Here is a 21,074-nt window from a genome sequence, read left to right as displayed (position 1 = left end):
TTTTACAAGGAATATTTTTGCATTGCAGGTATGTGGTTTCCCTGGGCATTTGAAAACAAATAAATGCAGCTTGCTGTTGCCTTATCGCCTTGCATATAGATAGTTGCCAATGCAAAGCTTTCCTATGGAATCTGCTTTGTGCTTCTGCCATGAAGTTTGTTATGCCTGGAACAATCTGTCGTCTCTGCCCTCTACTTGACCTGACAGTGTTGGGAAGTGGCAATGAAAAGTTTAGAGAGATAAATGCCTGTTCCACACGATAAAGCACATGCGCATGCATTCGATCTGTGCCAGTGGGAGAAAAGTGTTTCTCCATTAAATAAACTCTTAATGTTGGAATGACACAGTCTGGTTACAAACTCAGCTTAATTAATACTGCTTTCAAAATTACTCCTGAATGAATGCCTGAACGAATGAACAAGACTCAGAAAGAAAGAAAGCTTCAGATATTCACAGATCAACACTTCCCTTGTTTCTTGCTAATCTTCATGCATTCTCCATTTCTTCTGTATCCTCTAACTGTAATTATCAACTTTGTCATATAATAAATCATATAATAAACAAAATGGGTGCAAATGAGTCACAAGACAACTAATGCATGGGCTATTCAGACATTTATATGCACATACTTGGAGGCCAGCATCCATGTGGAGATTGTCCCAATAATGCCATGTTGTCTGGAAGGTACAATGCATAGATTTTTTGTCTACATGAACCAGAACCCTGAAAAATATTTGGCTGTAAACATAGGCAAAATCTATGAATTGCTCTTTTCAGACAGCATAATAAGTGTGCATATCAGGAGGACTGCAGTGCACACACAGTTAGCAGGCTCTTCGTACACACAATTATAATGTGTGAAGAATCCGCATGTCTATTGAAGCTTGTGCAATCAGTTTATTGGTGCCAAAGTGATGGACTGAATGCAATCCGTCACCTGCTTTTAAAAAAAGGCTGACTGGCGGGATTCTAATTTTGTTTGCTGGCCTGTCACACATGCAAAATTCCCCTCCCAGCTAAAGAGACAGAAAGAAAATCCTGCATTTTCAGACATATAACTCCTAGCTAGGCTGATACAAGAATCACCCTATAAGAATGTTCATGGCTTGAAGAAGAATTTTCCTGTGATTCTGTGAAATGCATTCTGAAACATTTCCTTTTAAAAATACACATGCATCAGAATTAGGCATTATCAATTTGCAACAGAGATGGAATATTTTTGTTCGCAGAAAAACATTATTCAAATAAATGAATGACATTATCATTTCTAAGAATTCTAATGCAAAGTATTTTTTTCTTTTGAAATGAATTACAATCTTCCCTAATGTGATTATGTTTGCAGGGACATTTGTCAGAGAGAAGGCAAGCCAGTTACAGATGACTTTATTGTGATGGGTTGCAGTTCAGTTTTAACCATCTATAAATACTACTAAATTGTTTCATTCCATCTTTTATGTGTGATTTGTTGCATTTGATCGTTCACTGGCTTTTCTTTTTTTAACAGATCAGTTTTTGAGATTATAGTCCATAATTGTGCATGTACTCTCATAGCATGAAACAACACCAAACTGGATATACTGGTAAAAAATGCTGCCTAAACATTTGTTACTAAAATCCATTTTGTGCAACAGAAGGTCACAAACAGGAACTGATCCTTTTCTAAATGAAAGAAATCCAAACCCACAAAACAAACTTGCAAAAGTGGACTTCTGACTGGGGAGAGAGGGTTTGTCACAGCAGAGAGCACTATACCACCATTCCTGGGGTTGTGACAGAATGTTAATAATACTTCTTTTGAAGGAAGTATAGAGAATCTAAATTGGTTTATCTTTCCAAAAAAGCAAAGCTCCTCATTCAATCTTTTTAATCTGCAATACACAAAGGAGACACGTAGGTCTATAAAACTAGTTCAAAACAGAGTATCCAGGGTGAAAAAGATCATTGTTTTGTCAATCAAGTGTTAATGGAACAATCTTAAGGAAGTCTAGTAGAAATAAGTCACATTATATTCAGTGGAGATAGTCCCAAGGATTTCATCCCAAGACTCCTAAAGTTCTGAGATGATTAATCTTTAAGTTGCCAAAAAGTTCTTACCTTTAAAGTCTAAATGGCCAGTATACCTCAAGAACTTTCTCAGTGTCAGGGCCATAGCCCTATGGTAAAGAACCTACTTTTCAAACAGGAAGTCCTAGGTTCAAACCCTAGCAACTCCAGCTCAAAGGATCAGGTCATACATAGGTGAGGGGAAAGATGTTTACCTGATACCCTGAAGAGCTACTATTGGTTAGACAAGACAATGCTGACGTTGATAAACTAATGATCTGACTCAGTTAGATCTGATAAACCAATGATCTGACTCAGTTAGTTAGCCCATTGGCCGTCTGGATGACTTACATTAGCCCAACAGCAGGTGGGCCTTTTTCAAGCTGTGAAGAGAGATTCAGTTCGAACTTCTCAGTTTACAGCTATGAATCCAACTGCCAAGGCTCAAGCATGTTTGTATGTCTCTGTCTCCTTGGAGCACTGTGATAGAGGAGTGCAAAAAAATAATAATTTGGAATTAATCGGATTCCGAAATATACGGGACCAATATATTCGGAATACCTATATATACTGGAGATATATGGCTATTTCCGAATATATGGCCCAATTATGCCATTGAAATCAATGGCAAAATAGGGTATATTGGAAGCCGCCTGGAGAATAGGGGGTTTGAGGGAGAGCCCCCAAATTTACAGGGGACCTGCAAGAGACTCTCCCCTACGAACCCTGAAAGTCCCAAAAAGACTGGGTCAGCTGTTCCCATTCCAGCGGCACCCAAAGAGGGTGCCTCTATCCCACCATTATACCCTATGGGGCATTGAACTCAATGGCAACATAGGGCATAATCAGAGGTTATTGGGGGGGCAGGGGTTTTGAGGGAGAGCCCCCAAAACTGCATGGAACCCTCAGACTCCAAAAATAGCTCTATAAAAATATGAAAGTGACCCACCCCACACAGCCCACACACCAACCCCCTTACACCAATCAGAGGTAATTAAAAAAAAACAAAACATGACAGAAAGAACCCCCCCTCCAAAAAAACCCAACAACAACCCAAAACCAGGAAAAGGGACAAGAGGACAGGATGCAAAACCAATGGCAACAGATCCAAACAAATCCAACTGAGAAAAGGCCAACAAACTCAACTGTTAAAAAACTGAACTTTTTAACAATAAAAATTAGGCCAAACAGCCCCCCTCCAAGAACCAGAGCCAGAAGAGAAAAGGAACAGCAGCAGCACAACACAGCAGCAACAAATCAAACACAGTATCCTTTTAAAACAGTAAAAAACGTGACTTTTAACAATACAGGAACTTAACCAACCCCTCCCCCCCAGAAACCTTCACCCTAACCCCAAGAAATCCAAGCCACCCAAATCAGGAAAAGTAAAAGGACACTGTACTTTTAAAAGTCCTCTCACTAAAGTTATATATAGGCAAATTGGCAATCCCCCCCACCCCAGACCCCCACCCCCAGTAGGACCTCCTAACCCTAACCCAAAATAAGCTACCCAACCACCCAAATCTGGATGAGTAAAGGGACTCTGAGTCTTAAAAAGTCCTTTTACTTTTATTCTAACTAAAATAAAAACAAGAACCCCAAGACTGTCTTACCTTAGATGTCTTCTCCAGGCAGGTCAGGCAAGGCTGAGAGAGAACAGCAGCAGCTGAGGCCAAGAGCCAGTGCAGCACAATCTCTCTCTCACACCAACACCAACACAGTAGCAATGGAATGGAGTCCAGCCAGGCAGACTCCTTAAAAAGGTTCTCTGGCCGTACACAAAGCAGTTTCAAAAAATACCACTGCTGTGTGATTGGCCAGAGAATAGTGTTTACTTGGGGGATTAGCCCAGCCATCAGCTACACAACAGCCCTGCAAAGTATGCATTTGCAATGCATTTTGCAAATGCATGCTTTGGATTGGCTGCTGGGGCTCCTCTCCTTCTTCCCCCTCCCTCCCTGGGAGGCTATGGGAAAGGCAGGAAAAGGCTTCCAAAGGCAGAAAAGGAGGCAAGCAGCTTCCCTGAGGCTGCAGAAGCTCCTTTCCCACCTTTTACATTGAGTTCCGTATACTTCTGAATATTGATTCGAAAGTATACGGGGAGCCGTATATGGCTCCCGTATAATGCCTGTGAAGTGGATTTGGAAGTATACGACACCGTATACTTCCAAATCAGGGGGTATTCAGTGGTCTATTCAGTTCAGTCGAAACGAATGCACACCCCTACATTGTGATGCTGCTGGCATTGTGACATTAGCATCTGGGTAACAGGGACTGATCTCTGGGCAGCATGGCAGATGGGGGAGTGGGAGGGGGCAGGAGGATGGGGATCATCTTGTGGGTATCTACCCAAGAAGCATTCTATAGATGAGAAATGATAACTAAGCATAAATGGTTAACATATCGTGACCTAATAGATTTTTTTCAAGGGGATTGTAAAATGAAATTAAGAGAAGATTTGATAACAGATCCCAATGGTAATTTTTTTTAAAAAAAATGCACAATTATTAAAAAGGTTTAAAGCAGATAAAAGATTGCATGGTTTTGAACAATCTAAAACTGAATTTGAAACAGAATTATGTACAAATGACAAACATGTTATTGCTAAAATGTATAAACTTATTGAAATTTGAGACAAAGGATGAATAAGTGAAAGATTCTATGATAAAATGGGCCAAAAACTTTGGATATAATATATAAATGGAACAACGGGAAAATATGTGGATGAAAGGTCTTAACTTTATGTTGAGCTCTAGTCTTGGAGAGAATTTTTATAAAATGATGTAGGAATGGTCTGTGATATCAGAGGAATTAGTGAAAATGCATAAAAATCTCAGCAAAGAATTCTCTGCTCCCTAGCACCACCACTGTACATAAAGCAGAACTGTTGAACTTCATGACATCAGATATGGGGCAGGCTTATATAGGAAGTGGTGATCGTTCCCATGTGCAAAGATGGTACTTATGCTCTAGGTAGGATAACAGGCATTGGCAGTATGGTGATGACCAGTAAGCTATCCTAAGAACCAGGGAGGTTTTTTGTAGCAGGAACTCTTTTGCATATTAGGCTACACCCCCCTGATGTAGACTATCCTCCAAGGGCTTACAAGACTCTTCTTACAGGGCCCACTGTAAGTTCTTGGAGGATTGGTTACATCAGGGGTGTGTAGCCTAATATGCAAAGGAGTTCTTGATAAAAAAAAAAACAGCCCTGCCGAGAACCTATGGTCATAATTGAGCCTCTTAGCTCATAGTAATAATCAATTGGTTTCATCAACAGAAGTTTATGCTGTGTCAAAAAGTTAGAGTATACAGTCTTTATGACTCACTTTTTATAGAGCTACAAATAAAGGGAAAGAAAAGCTTGTCACTTGATGGGAGGAATAGCTCTGAAAGCTGATATAATTAGGTTCTTCCTCTAAGCTTTCATTGAAAAAAAATGTAAAAGCAATGAACTGTAGTCAATAGAAATGGCATGAAAGTATAAATTTCCATATCAAAGCAATACTCATCGCAGTGTTTTATCTGCTATTTATTTTATCTGGTGCGTCATATCAGTATTGGATGATATCTTCCAACCGAGAATCTACAGGATGTGCTATTTTTTTTTTAAGTTTTCATGCATTTATTCTATTCTTATGGATCTTAGTGGAATCTCCTCTTAAGATTAAAAAAAAAAAACAAGGGTTTTTTTTTTTAACCATAGTTCCAAAACTGCTTGGAAATCTAGCAATGATGATGCTTGGCTCAGAATCCAGTTTCCTGCATATTTCTTTAGAAGTAAATTCTATTATGTGCAATGGGACTTCCTTTTTGCAGCCTCACTGTATGACCAGAGAAAAGTGTTGGTTAGAGACACTAGAGAAGGAAGTTTAAATGGTCCATATTGGTATGACTTGACCCCCAAGCCATCTCACCATGTGTAAGTTTCCACTTTGAAATGAACCGACCTAAGCTCAGCCATAACCCATCCTCAAGAAAATGTAGGAATTGTAGTCACATAACATGGTTTGGAATCTCAGCACCCTCACCAAAGTACAATTCCCTGAATCCTTTATGGGAAGCCATTGCAGTTACACTGGCATAAGACCCAAATAGGTTAGTAGTGTAGATGTACCTTAGATGATGAGTACTATTTCAGCCATTCCTATGTACTAAATAGCTTGCATCAACATTATCCACAAACAAATAAAATGAGATAAAAAGATTTTTTTTTAAATTATCTTAAGTGATTCTATTTAAAGAAGGAAAAGCAAGATTTATTATTTGCAAAGTCATTTCTCCTCAATCAAATTATACACAGCAAGCATGCTGCTTATCTCTGTTAATGAAATAAGGGACCATTAGTACTGACAAAGTTGACGTTATTGACAAGTATTATTGTGACTGTGCTACACTTAGCATTTTTCATTTATGAGCCATTAATGCCATGAGGTGGGGGCACTCAAGGGTTAAGCACAAGATGGAAATGGCTCCTGAACATCTCTAGAACCAAGGGAAACTTAAAGAGGGCTGGGAAAATGCCAAATGGTTTCCCTTGCGAAGCATCTGTCTTCATTAGTGACTCCAGCTCTCCTTCCCCTCCACTCCCACCCTCTAAAATTTTACTGGAGTTGCTTAAGTGTATTAACTTGAAGCGCTCCAGTAAAACCAAGGAGACACTCAGCATGAGATCACAAACTACTTAATCATTCAAAGTCTGCAAGATGCCAAGGAGAAGAAAGGAGGCCAGGTCTCTGAAGTTCCTCTGGCTTTTGTAACCAATCCCATTCCCCTCTGCTGCTGAGCTGAATCTGGGCAATGTTTCATGAACACAGTCATGCCCTTGAGCAAAATGCTCTTGGGAGATTTCTCTCCCCACTCCCCTTTAAGAAGTGACATGACACTACTCAGAAAGTGGTGGAAAGGGGGAAAATGTCTCATGGTTGAAGCAACTGGACTGATGTTCTCTTCTTGACTGAGTCATGCCTTCTTGACTTAGTGGGACAAATCCTGTTTGAAATAATCCTAGCTCTGATAGCAAGGGCTTGAAATAGATCCAGAAGCTGGGTGCTGGGTCCAGTCTCATGGGTAACCTGGAAGCAAACTAATCATGAGGGTTGGTTGAAACCAGCAAAGCTCCTTGGCTTAGCCCAGGGCTTAAACATCCTGGAGGGTCAGCAGCCCTGCCTGCTCCTGGGCTTCATCTGGCTGGAGAAGTAAATTGCAAGCACATGGCCTGTTCAGGCAACACCTACAGGTATCAGCATACTGGCACATTCTTGCAAGAGACAATTGAAGCAGAGGGCAGCCTTCTTTAGAAGTTCATGTCAAAGAGTGGGTGTGACATTACTGGTTGAGGCCGTATTTGGTTTTTCACTTAATTACTGGCATTTGGTTGAGGCTGTAGGCATCCTATTTCATTGGCTGACCCTATCCCATGACAGCACCTCTGCTGCAATACTGATTTATACTATGTTTAGTATATTATGATGTGCCCAACTGAGCCACCAAATTGTATTGTCAACGTTTATTGGTTTTAATTACTGTTTTAAAATGTTGTTATCGACCCTGACCCCATCTAGGAAAGGGCGGAATATAAATGAACTAACTAAATAAATAAATAATTTTAAAGGCCACACCTGGTACCTGTATTAATCTCACCTGTGCAAAGGATGAGACTTGATCAAAACCTCCAGATCCAAGGACTTTGAAGCATACAGATGGAAGATGGGCCAGCATGAGGCGTTTTTTTTCCACACATGGAGCATCAACCAAGCACATGCTAAATCTCCCAGGGAATACAATCCATGGTTTTTCCCTCCTCCCATTTAATTCTCACTATAACACACTATGGTAAATTAGACTGAGAGAATGGTCCAAGTTCACCCAGTGTCCTTCACAGATGAGTGGGGATCTGGACCTTGTGTCAAGAGTTTGCCATGAAAGAGTTACTGATCTACTATAGTCTTTCTTCTGCATATTACATAGTTGTTGTTATCTCTTGCTGCTTCCCATGCTTTGCACACCTGCTAGCTGGGTCCAGATGTTATGTCTGAAGGCCACTGCTTGGTAACACATTATATCAAAACCGCAACCTAGGTACTGATGGGAAGAGAAACCAAAGTTCCAAAGAAATGCTTGGGAAAAGTTGAGGGGGGTGCTTATCATCAGGCCTCGGATTCAACGAGAGCTCACGGGAGCACAGCTCCTGAATCATTCTGAGAATTCCACCTCCTCCTTCCCACCATGTCCACTAAATAGTAGGTGCAGCTGCATAACAATCCCTGGATTGTTATTTTCTACAAAATGACCCCTGCTTATCATTGCTGGCTATGCTCTCCTGAACCTATATTATTGCTTGTTCTAATGATGTATGGCAGTTCTGACTCAGACCCTGGTCTGAGACAAATCTTACCTGAAATTCTTAATAAATGAAATCTTTTGAAATAGAGCGGACTGTTTATTGAGTACTCAGGGGGGAAGCCTGGCACCTTGATTTCCTCAATTCTACTCTCTCTCTCTCTCTCTCTCTTGTAAACCACTCTGGCTGTCCATATGTTGTAGGCATTCAGTCAATAGCTTTTCAGTGCATCTGTATCTGTTAGTGGTGTGCATGAGAAGAAAACAACCCACTATGGCTGATTCTACAATCATGTTTGGGTCTGTTTTTTTGAGCACTGGAATTGCCTTCTAGAAATCTGGAGTATATTTTTTCATCTACACTCAAAATTTTGCTCCTGGACTTCCCTTTCACATTTGCTTGCTTTACTGGAGGGGGGCAGGTTTAAGAGTTCCTTTGTTCTTTCTTAAGAAACGAGTTTATTGCCCTGTTTCCGAGGAAATATATCATCTTAATGGTCCTGTGGAATGCACTTCCTGGAAAACCCTCATTCAAAAGTAGTCTTGGAAAGTCAGGGGCATCTCCATGCTGAAAACGGTGTCAGAGCCAATTCAGGAATTTAAAGATAAATGACAGTCAAAACACCGGAGCAAGACAGAAGTCAAGGCGCATTGTAATGTAGATGATCACTTTTGAAAGTGCAGCATTACTGGATCTTTTTCCCAGTGTAAAATCAGCCTATGTCTTTTCAGGCCCTACTGTGAATTTTTCTTGATAGTGTAAGGTGATCAGTTGTGGAGGATTATTGAACCTTACTGTCAAGTGGGTTAACTTTTGACAGGTTTGATTGAAGACTTTAAAATTGTTGTTGTTTGGCCTTGGTTAACATTGTCTCCTCCGAACATTATTAATCTTGATGCTGTCCATGACTACAGGCACAGATTTACCACAGAATTTTTCACTTGTCGCTTTGTGCTGAGAGGAATTGACAGGGAGACTTTAAAAAAAAAATCTACTTGGTTATAGAATCACAGTCATGCTGACAAGTAATATTAGAAATATTGATTCACCCTCTGCACTAGCATTCCAGTGAAACACAATATGGTTATTGTCAACAGCTTTCATGTGAGGCTGTTTTTTTTTCCTTCTTCACCCAGAGTTGCCCCTCAAGACTTTGATGAAGTAAACATTTTGTACTAGCAAGGTTTTTGTCTCCTGTGCAGCCATACTTGTTATTTCAGCCACTACTGACCTTTAGAAAATGATAATTCTTCACATCTCTTCTTCTTCCTCTTTGATTTCAAAACTGTGGAATTTCCCTGCCCCTTGAGGCTGGTCACTTTGCACTCCTAATCTGCCAGAGACCAATGAAGACTTCCTGGAAAGATTTTAGTATTTCTTTCCCCTGACATGATAGTTTTAACATGTATTTCTTGCTGATTGTGGTTTCTACCATGAATTTTATCCTTGATCTGTTATTTGTTAAAAGCAGGACATTTTAAAAATAAACAAGGACATATACTTCCATCATTGAAGGTCCTTGGGCACAACCATCTATCTTATTTTGCTGAGTATAGTGATGGTATGATAATAAGAATAATTTAGAACAAGGTTCTGTAAAAAAGAACCAGTACCAGTTCTTCGGGTTGAGTCAATCCCTGTTTGTTGGTTACCTGGTGATACAGATGCTGCAAACGTAAATGTGATCAGCATTCAGACTCACTGTAATCAGATTTCTCATTTACATGTGAATTGAGCCACTTGCTGGATCTCATTGATGTTTGGCTTGAAGTTCAAATTGGATTCCACATTGACTGTCTTTATACCCAATCACTAGCCATTTCTAGAGGCTTTCCTGTATAAATTGTTTCACATGCTGCAGAGTAATGAGCACATCATAGCTTTATTTTATTTTTTTTGCATTTTTCTTACTTTATTAAAGGAAGAATTTACAAATTAACAACTCCAACAAAATCTTTTACACTATATAAACTTAATATCACTTAAACATTATATCTTCATGTTTTCTTCATCTTCTTCCTTTGTTCTTCTTTCAAAGATTAAATAATAAGATTTATAACATTCACCAGTTAATTTTAGCTCATTATATTAGCTTTACATTATATTTCAAATAAAGTTCGAGCCAAGTTATTCTACAAATAATATGATATAGCCCAGCCCTTGGAGACCTTAAAATTTAAGGACTGGAGGAGAACAAAACTCCACCTTCCATGGGCTGATTATACCTTGGGGGGGACATACCCAGACACAATGGTCCCACCACATCATACCTTTATGAATCAGCTACAGATGTAATGCATGTTGCAGCTTGTGGCCATCTGAGGGCCTGCGCTGTCAGCAGCTAGAACTTCCTTGATTGCCCATTATTGCATCTCCCTCCCGCCAATGTCATGGCTGAATCATTTACAAGGCAGTCCTGAGCAGACTTGAACCCTTCAAAGTCTTTTGATTTCAGTGGACCTAGAAGGGTGTAGTTCTGCTTAGGAGTGCACTGTAAAATGACCTACCTTTCAAATGCAGATTATTTACACCTCAACTCTGCTTTGCACATATGCAGTCAGCAACATGTAATTTAAGTGTCCTACAGTGCAGATGTATTGCTTTTGTTCCTGTACAGTCAGTAGTGGTCTTTGCACACTGCTGTTAGACCAAAGACCACTGAAAAGAAGTCAGGCACAGGACACTGGGAGGGAAATATATACAGTACAGAGTGGTATAATTCACAGTCCCCTTTCCTTCACTAAAGCATATTTCTGAACCATTCTGTTATAGTCCAGCCCTGTGACCTGCATAAAAATGCCCTTCTGAATAATTCAGTTCTCCATTTCACAGAATGCCAGGAGAGTGAGAACTTTCCTGACCTCCTCAGACAGGCCATTCCATAATTTTCAATCCATCCTAATCAGAATTACACCCTTCTAAATTCATTCAAGTTACTGGGTTTAAAAGGATGTAACTGTGTTTAGGATGGCAAAGTAAATGGCGGTCTGCCACCAGATGGAAAACACGGGCCCTTTAAGTGGTAAGAGCAAAGAGTGAAAATGTGGTAGTTATTATACTACCAATACTGGAAAGTCAATGGAAATGAAATTGGATAATATTACCAGGAAAGGGCAGGAAACTTCCCACATAGAGACACTATGAGGTATCTGATCAATGTTCAGGTACACATTGGCAATGTATGGTGAGGTGGGGGTTTGGAATGCCAATGAATGAAGGAACTGAAAGTGGAGATCTTTTATTTATTTGACCGGTGTTATTTATAATTCACCTCTCTCACAGAGACTCAAGACTGATTACACAGAGTAAGTTGATACAGTCAACAGGATCAGACATCCAACAAGCAAGGTAATGGGATTTGGGTTGCAGAAACCTGAAACAAAGTGCAAGTATTAACATGGCATGTTAAACAAGGCAGAGATTACACAGTAGGATAATACACACAGCAGCAGATAGTACATACAATAGAGAGTAGTATAATTTACAATCCCCTTTCCTTCACTTTCTGAACTATTCTATTATAGTCCAGTCCTGTGACCTGCATAAAAATGCTCTTCTGAATAATTCAGTGCTCCATTTCACAGAACGCCAGCAGAGTGAGAACTTTCCTGACCTCCTCAGACAGGGCATTCCATAACATGGGGGAGGGGCCTTGACAGAGAATGCAGATGTACATACAGTTGTTCATCTTGCCCATTTGCAGGATGGCACTCACAGAAGGCCCAGTTCAATTAGCTAAACCATCATGGTGGAGCATAGGGGGAGACGCAGTCCTACAGATCAGTGGGCCCAAGGCCATGAAAGACTTGGTATGTGATAGCCAATGTCTTGAACTGAACTTGGTAACTGATGGGCAACCAACGGAATACTGCAGAATGGGAATGCTACACAAGCTCCACCTAGCTCCTGATAATAATTGAACTACAGCATTCTGCACCAACTGGAGTCTCTGAGTTGAATTCCAGGGGAGACCTTTGTACAGTGCATTATGATAGTCTAGTTCAATGTTACCATGACATAAATTTAGGTGGCCAGATCAACTGAGTCTAGATGGGGGCTGTCTTCAGGTCTGAACTGAGTTGGAAGAAAGCTACTTCTGTAGCTGCATTAACTTGTTTCTCCAGCAGTAATGTTGGATTCAGTGCAACCCCAAGGCTCTTAACTAAGTCTGCTAGGGTTGGCTGAGCACCATCAAAGGTGGAAAACACAATGTCCTTAAAGATCCCTGGCTTCCCATCTCACATTATGCCTGTCCTGTCAGAATTTCATTTTAGTTTGTTCACTCTTAGTCATTTAACCACAGTAGAGAAGCAGTGATTCACTGGATAGACTCCAGTTCTGGAATTCAGTTTAGAAATTTTCCTAGCAGAACTGGAATTAGGGAGGAGTAAAACACAACATAAAGTATAATATCCCAGAACAAGAAAGGCAGAAAGTGGGGAAACTACTCACCCCTCCCTGTGGCTCAAAGATGTTTGGGTTGAAATCACATGTTGTTTCACGCATTGATATCATGACTACTTGTTAAGAGTCAAAAATCCACAGAGGTCTCTGATGCCAACTGAAATGCCCTTGTGTTTATGATCTTGTAAAATGTAGCCTGACTTAATATGCTGGTCATGCCTTCTGCCACTTCAGTAATACTCTTGAACATATTGAACATATGAAGCTGCCTTCTACTGAATCAGACCCTCGGTCCATCAAAGTCAGTATTGTCTACTCAGACTGGCAGCGGCTCTCCAGGGTCTCAAGCTGAGGTTTTTCACACCTATTTGCCTGGACCCTTTTTAGTTGGAGATGCCAGGGATTGAACCTGGGACCTTCTGCTTGCCAAGCAGATGCTCTACCACTGAGCCACCATCCCTCCCATGTGACCTTGCCAGATTATTATTTTTTTAATCATCAGGAATTTAAGCAGAATTACATGTTCAGGAAAGTAAAATTTATAGGCTGAATCCAAAGTTGTTTTATTACAATTTTTTTTTGGGGGGGGGGTACCTTCCATCAGTGGAAGGAGGAGCATTTTGCTGTTTCTCCCCTCCTACTGCAGACCTATACTTTGTGCCCCGTGGGAGCTTTCCTGTGTCTCCTAAGACCCCAATTGGCTTCAGTGAAAGCGGAACTGCAGGAAGTTCTCCTTTATCAAAGGATATATGTTGACAGTACTTTGGATCTGCATTACCATGAAATTAATTGGTCATCTGTATTAAAACCAGAGGAGGGACACGCACAACAAGCAGACTTCAACCTTCTGGCACTGCCAGTTAAAAGGGTGAGATACTTATTAGGAGATGTGGAACACTGGAGAGCTGCCACCAGTCAGAGTAAACAGTACTGACTTTGCTAGATCAGTGGTGTGACTCAGTATAAGGCAGCTTCATCTGTTCATATGTAGGGATGCCACACAGGTTTTGCAGGTGAGCACACGGTGCATGATTGATCTCCCAAAAGCTGAACCTCACATCACTCAAGGGATTTTCGAACATATGTCAGTTCAGATCACTTCCTGTTCACCAGTGGTGACCAGGCACTAACACACAATATGTGTTCTGGTTGAGAGAAAGAGATTGAGTTTCTTGATGCTCTCAATGACTGTGCTATGGAGCAGATGGTCTCAGAACCTACCAGGGGTGGGGCGATCCTGGATTTGGTCCTAAGTAATGCCCAAGACTTGGTGAGAGATGTAAAAGTGATCGCACCGCTTGGGAGCAGTGACCATAACGTTATTGATTTCACCGTTTGTATAAATAGAGAGTTGCCCCAAAAGACCGCCACAACCACGTTTAACTTTAAAAGGGGTAAATTCTCTGAGATGAGGAGGCATGTGAAGAGGAAACTGAAAGGAAAGGTAAATACAGTCAAAACCCTTGGGGAAGCTTGAAGGCTATTTAAAACTACAATCCTAGAAGCTCAGATAAAATATATACCACAAGTTAGGAAAGGCACAAACAGGTATAAGAAAAGGCCTGCATGGTTAACAAAGAGTAATGGAAGTTGTAAAAGGTAAGGAGGACTCCTTTAAGCGGTGGAAAGCTAGTCCAAATGAGATTAATAAAAGGGAACACAGAATGTGGCAAATCAAATGCAAGACTGTAATCAGGCAGGCAAAAAGGGACTATGAGGAGCATATTGCAAAAAACATAAAGACCAACAATTAAAAAAATCTTCAAATATATTAGAAGCAGGAAACCAGCCAGGGAGGCAGTGGGGCCCTTGGATGACCAAGGGGTAAAAGGATTACTGAAGGACGATAGGGAAATGGCTGAGAAGCTGAATGCATTTTTTGCCTCCGTCTTCGCTATGGAAGATGAAAAGTGTTTGCCCACTCCAGAACCACTAATTTTGGAAGGGGTGTTGAAAGACCTGAGTCAAATTGAGGTGACAAGAGAGAAGGTCCTACAACTGATAGACGAATTAAAAACTAATATGTCATCAGGTCCGGATGGCATACATCCAAGAGTTCTGAAAGAACTCAAAGTTGAACTTGTGGATCTCCTGACAAAAATATGTAATCTTTCACTGAAATCTGCCTCCGTTCCTAAGGACTGGAAGGTAGCAAATGTCACCCCCATCTTTAAAAAGGGTTCCAGAGGAGATCTGGGAAATTACAGGCCAGTCAGTCTGACTTCAATACCGGGAAAGTTGGTAGAAACCATTATCAAGGACAGAATGAGTAGGCACATTGATGAACACGGGTTATTGAGGAAGGCTCAGCATGGGTTCCGTAAGGGAAGATCTTGCCTCACTAACCTGTTGCATTTCTTTGAAAGGGTGAACAAACATGTGGACAAAGGGGACCCAATAGAGGTTGTTTACCTTGACTTCCAGAAACCTTTTGATAAAGTTCCTCATCAAAGGCTCCTTAGGAAGTTCGAGAATCATGGAGTAAAAGGACAGGTCCTCTTGTGGATCAAAAACTGGCTAATTAATAGGAAGCAGAAAGTGAGTATAAATGGGCAGTCTTCGAGTGGGTGTGATCAAAGCCCAGCTAATTTCCTTTCTCTTCTGCCCACCCAAAGATGCCAACTCGGACTGCAGAGAAGAGAAGAAGAAGAAGATATTGGATTTATATCCCGCCCTCCACTCCAAAGAGTCTCAGAGCGGCTCACAATCTCCTTTACCTTCTTCCCCCACAACAGACACCCTGTGAGGTGGGTAGGGCTGGAGAGGGCTCTCACAGCAGCTGCCCTTTCAAGGACAACCTCTGCCAGAGCTATGGCTGACCCAAGGCCATGCTAGCAGGTGCAAGTGGAGGAGTGGGGAATCAAACCCGGTTCTCCCAGATAAGAGTCCGCACACTTAACCACTACACCAAACTGGATCTCCTATAAGCTCTTTCTACCAGCCCTTTTGTAATGCAAAAATTAAAAGTGTTGTATTTGGCACCACCAGCTTGGAGGGGAGGGAACTTCCTTTTGCAACATTTTACTCTCCTGTTTTGCTAAGGGGAATGCCATGGATCAGAGCTGTTCCTCCAGGCCTTCGGTTGAGGCAGCAGCCATCCAATTCATCTCAGCCTCCCCTACTTTCACTGCTCTCACTGCCTGCATGGTTTGTACTATTGCAGTGTTATACTGTCCATTCTGACCATCCCTGCTTATGAGATGAACAAAGCATCACCATGCAACAGGTTGTGGTTTGTGACCATCCAACTAGCTTCCTCAGAACACATCTGAAGTCCTGGAATAGCTGCTATCACAGATCTGATTAGTAAATTTATTGTTAATTGTTAATTTGGATTATTATTGTTTTAATGTTTTAATCCTATTTATTCTATGTATTTTACTGATGTGTTTTGACTCCTTGCAGGGGTGACTGGAATATAAATCAAATAAATAAATAAAACTGATTCCCAGCTAATTCCCAATCAGCTGTGCATCTGTTTCTGATAAGCAGGCGGCTGCAAACGTATTATGTAGCTATTTGAGTTGCTTGAAGCTATCCAAACAGATCCCTGATTGGCTCACAGCCTGATGCTGACTATTGAACACAGTAAATTTATTTGCCAAATAAGTTATCTAGGAAATTTGTAGCACTCTTACATCTTCCTCCCTTGCCACAGTCAGCTGTGAGCAGCTGCTGATTGAAAGAGCATGCTGCACTATGGCAGGTGTTAGAACAAGTAGGGGTTGCCAACATGTGGCCTGGAGATCTCCTAGAATTACAGCTTCTGTCCAGACAACCTGGGGAAATCAGTTCCCAGTTCTGTCCAGATCAGTTCCCTGGGGAAAATGACAGCTTTGGAGAATGTACTGTATGGCATCACCTCCCCAGTCCTTCCCCTCCCCAAACACTGCTGCTCCTAGACTGTACTCCCAAATATCCAGGAATTTCCCAAAGGTGGAGTTGGCAACCCTAAAAACAAGTGAAACAATATTTGTTTAAGATATAGGGCTGCTCTAGAAGATGGTTTGGAATTGGCAGGTTGCCTCCTGATGGGAGGCAGCCCTAGGTTTGCAGGGGATACATTATCAGTGTAATCCTGAGAATCCTTTCCTGGGAGTAACCATTTGGATACCATTCTGAGTAGACCTCCTGTGGATTGCACTGGGTGCCAGTTTGTTTCAGGACCCAAATCAAAGAATTGTTGGAACTCTGTGTCTGGGGCAGTGATGCTCTGTATTCTTGGTGCTTGGGGGGGGGGGAGGGGCGCAGTGGGAGGACTTCTAGTGTCCTGACCCCACTGATGGACCTCCTGATGGCACCTGGGTTTTTAGCCACTGTGTGAAACAGAGTGTTGGACTGGACGGGCCATTGGCTTGATCCAACATGGCTTCTCTTATGTTCTCATGAGCATTTAAACCCTAACACTCACCCTGTTACCATCTTCTCCCCTTTCTATATCTCAAAGCTCTTTGAGTTGGAGACTTTGATCTTGTCCTGTCCTTTACACTGGTGAGATTGATACATGCATCCAGTGTGACCTTTGCTATTGTCACACTCACTCTTGAAATGAACATGAACATGCAATGTAACTGATCACATCACCCTTCCCCCTCTCGAGTATGACTATACCAGAAGGTTTTGACCCCTTGTCATCTGAACAAGCAACAAGCTTACATATGGTTGGCCAAGCTTAGAAACCTTCATAAGGTGCTACAAGTCCATTTGATCTGCCACAACTTTTAATGGATTGTGAAGTGGTGGTATCTTTGAGGGGCAGTATCTTCTGGGGTTTTATTCTATTGGTTTTAAGTTGTAATGTTTGACTTGTGATGTCAGATGCTTTCAGGATATAAATAACAACAAAACAACAACATGGTGCCATCAAGTCATATTTGAGTTGTAGTGACACTGCCTCATGGGGTTTTCAAGGCAAGAGTTATGAGCAGAGGTGGCTTGTTATTGCCTTCCTCTGGATAGCAGCTGTGGTCTTCCTCGGTGATCTCCTACTCAAGTATTGACTGCAGCTGATTATGCTTAGCTTGTGAGATCTGGCAATCATTGGTACTAGTCTGGCCTATTCAGGCTGCTTGAGGATATAAACATTATGATAAATAAATAAACAGTTGTGCTGGTATTTTTGGAATTACGTACTGTTCTTAGTATTTAATGGTCGGTTTCTGAATTTTCCATGCTGCTCTGGACATTACTTGTACAGAGAACTACAATTTAAAAGTGCTACAGATCAGTAATAAATAAATCAGCTGTGCTGACAAGTTACCCTTGAACAAGTAGAAGTGACTGCATTCCTGCTCTTTCAAGAAAGTCATATATGATTTCTGCCAATATCTGGCTGTGTCTAACCACTAACCTTCCAAGCTTGAAGGTGTGTCAATGCATGGTATTTTGCTCACTAACCTTCCAAAAATGTTTTGGAGGAATGAGTTGAAATTTATCTCTGGTTATATAGAGACTGCAAACTTCAGCAGATGCCTTTCCATGCTAGCTCTTGATGCCAGCTCTGGTTAATTAGTTAGATGATCAGTGGATATATCTTCTGAGAGCCGATGTTTTTGAATCAGATACACATCACGGCTTGAAAAAGGGAAACCTCTCATGGGAAAGGAACAGATTTTTAATCTGGTGGTCTTTATACACACTTTTGATTTTGGAGGGGTGTGTGCAAGATCTCTTGCTGGGAAGCTGAAAGAGTTTACTGGCTGTTCCCTTATCACAGTGGTTTGAAGAAGCCAGCATTTGTATATTTGGTTGCCAGATTCCCTATCATGGTGAGCAACTTCCTGATCCTGAGCTCTGGACTAGACAGATTCATGGGGGAAAGGCATGGTAATTAAAGGGATCCTCCACATCCCAAGGCAGTAAACCTCTGAATATAAGTTCTAGCAGGCAACATCAGGGAAAGGGCTTGACCTCTGTACATAGCACAGCATAGCATTTATTGTGTAAGGCCAAAAGTCATTACAAGTAGGACACACAAAGGGACATAGACAACTATAGCAAAACCAAGAACATAATACTGTTAATAACTTTTTCAAAACACATTATAAACAAACAGCTTCACTATATTCAAATGGCCTCTGTGCCCTCTTTCTTGGCCCTTCAGAGCAAGCAGTTAGTTACTGCATCAAAAAGGAAGCTGAAGTAGATAGATCCCATGTCACAGGCTGTGTGCGCCATTTCAAAGAATTCTACGCATGCAAGTAGATTTGCTGACCCAGTGGCATCAACATTTCCACACATCAACATCATCTGTGCTTATAACCATCGCTAAATCCACTTGCAGTGAATCCCATTATTTAGTTACTAATTGAGTAAAGAAATATTTCCATTTGCCTCTCCTGAATCTGTTGCCCATCTGTTTCATTGGGTGACCCAAGTTCTGGTACTATGGGAGATGGTGAAAAACCTCTACTTTTTCTACCTGTGCCTAATTTTAATAACGTCTATCATTTACCATCTTACTTATCTTTTTTTCTAAACAGAAAACTCCCATATTCGTAGGAAAAGTGCTCCAATGCTTTCGTCATCTTGGTTGCCCTCTTCTGCACATTTTTCCAGATCTGAGATATAGTGATCAGAACTGCACACAGTACTTCACATGGGGCCACACCATAGATATATACAGGTATTTTTAGGGACTACAATAGTGGTGACAGTGCACTACAGGAATGCTGAGATTGTGGGCTTTCAATTTTCAGATGTGCCTTGCTTGGAACACCATCTCATTCTTCATTCTTCCAGAGGTGAAGGATCAGACAACCAAACCATTTCATGTAATATGTATGCTTGATAGAAGAAGCACACAAAAGGCATCACGGGAGTTTCAGCAATGGCAGTTGCTTGAAATTCATCCTGCAGTGTTTTCATCAATAGCAGCACAGTCATTATTAACTCAACCATATAAAATTTCAGGCTTATTTGAGAGAAAATATCTCAGTAACACTGGTTAGAGATATCTTCTACACCCTGGTCCAAGTCAATGGAGGGGTGGCTGTGCTTAAAACTGATCTGTATTATAAAGAAAACCTTATTTTTAATCCTTTACATCAATGGCAGTATTGAAAGAATCCACTTTATGACATGGTTAGGTGACAGAGATTGTGATGTTTTGGAGGAATTTAATTATGATTCTTCAGGGAAAGAATATAAAATATGTGCGATAAAGGGCTTGCTTCTACTTTGGAGCTTTCCTATGATTCAGAATGGTACGATCAGAAGAAAACCCATATTGTTTACTTCTAAAGGTTTCAGCTTCACCACTAAAATAACCAAATAAGCCAGATAATAATTAGTCATATCCTCTATTTTGTGTTCTGTGCTGGGTCTGTGGATTGTGGAGATTAATTGTTCTTTGTTGAAGGGGGATATATTTTTTTTCCGTTTGAACTGAGGGGCCCATAGAAGTGAAGGACCAGTTAAAATGTTCTGTGTCACTACCCCAATCTAGTCCTTTCTCTCATTATTGCATTTGATATTTTATACCTCTTTATCCATAACAAGTCCCTCAGGATGCAGAGTTGCACACCATCTCACCATCTGCACCCTCCTTTTAAGTGTATTGTCCCCTTTAAATGTGTAAGGTGAAGTGGATTTGTTTCCTTTAGTGCATCTGCTTAGACACATAATCCTGGAATAGATAGCACATCAACTATAAATCCAGACTCCTTTCACCAGAGTCCTATAGAGAGTGTCGTGGGTAATCTGAACTGAGGATGGCACAGGAGTCATATATAATGAAACAAATAATTTTATTTAGTTGGTGTGTTGTGTAATTCCCTCCCATTCCCACCTGCTAGCTGGCATAGTATCAGAGCCAAGAGATGCTTTATACTTAAACTCTTAAGTGTTCATTTGTTCAGCAGTTTTTAATGTAAACACAGTAACTGAAACAGCTTGAACAATTTCTCTCTTTTTATCTGGGAACAGTCTGTTGCTACACTGTCCTTACAGTCCCTACTGGATTCCCTGCCTGGTCCAGGATACCTCCTATCCCTTCTCCCTCCCAAACCCAACTGCTCTTTCATCCATTGGCTGATGACAATTAACATGCCTCAGGTTTTTTTTTTCCTATTCAGCATTTTGTTAGCCTTTTGAATCTGATTAGTCTGCTCTGACCAGGAAGAACAGAAGGTGGAATCTTCTCCTGTCCATCACAGTCAGCTTCCAGGAAAAGATGGGTCCAAATGCTTTCCTAACAGCGCTGGTGTATTCTCCCTCTGATGATGGCTGGATTTGGATGTGAGGGTGATCTGTCACCCCATTGGTCACCAGGGTTGATTTGGCT

The 21,074-nt window shown here is 41.1% G+C and overlaps 1 non-coding gene across 1 annotated transcript; it reads right to left on the bottom strand.

The window, feature by feature from the left end:
• Positions 1 to 13,178: 13,178 nt before the first annotated feature.
• On the bottom strand, positions 13,179 to 13,253 carry TRNAA-GGC (transfer RNA alanine (anticodon GGC)). The gene has a single exon. It is a non-coding gene; the product is annotated as a tRNA-Ala (tRNA).
• Positions 13,254 to 21,074: the final 7,821 nt, after the last annotated feature.

This window comes from Heteronotia binoei, chromosome 4 (genome assembly GCF_032191835.1).
Source record: "Heteronotia binoei isolate CCM8104 ecotype False Entrance Well chromosome 4, APGP_CSIRO_Hbin_v1, whole genome shotgun sequence".
Classification (NCBI taxonomy): Eukaryota; Metazoa; Chordata; class Lepidosauria; order Squamata; family Gekkonidae; genus Heteronotia; species Heteronotia binoei.
Note: the sequence above shows the minus strand (reverse complement) of the source record. Positions and strands in the feature narration are given on the sequence as shown.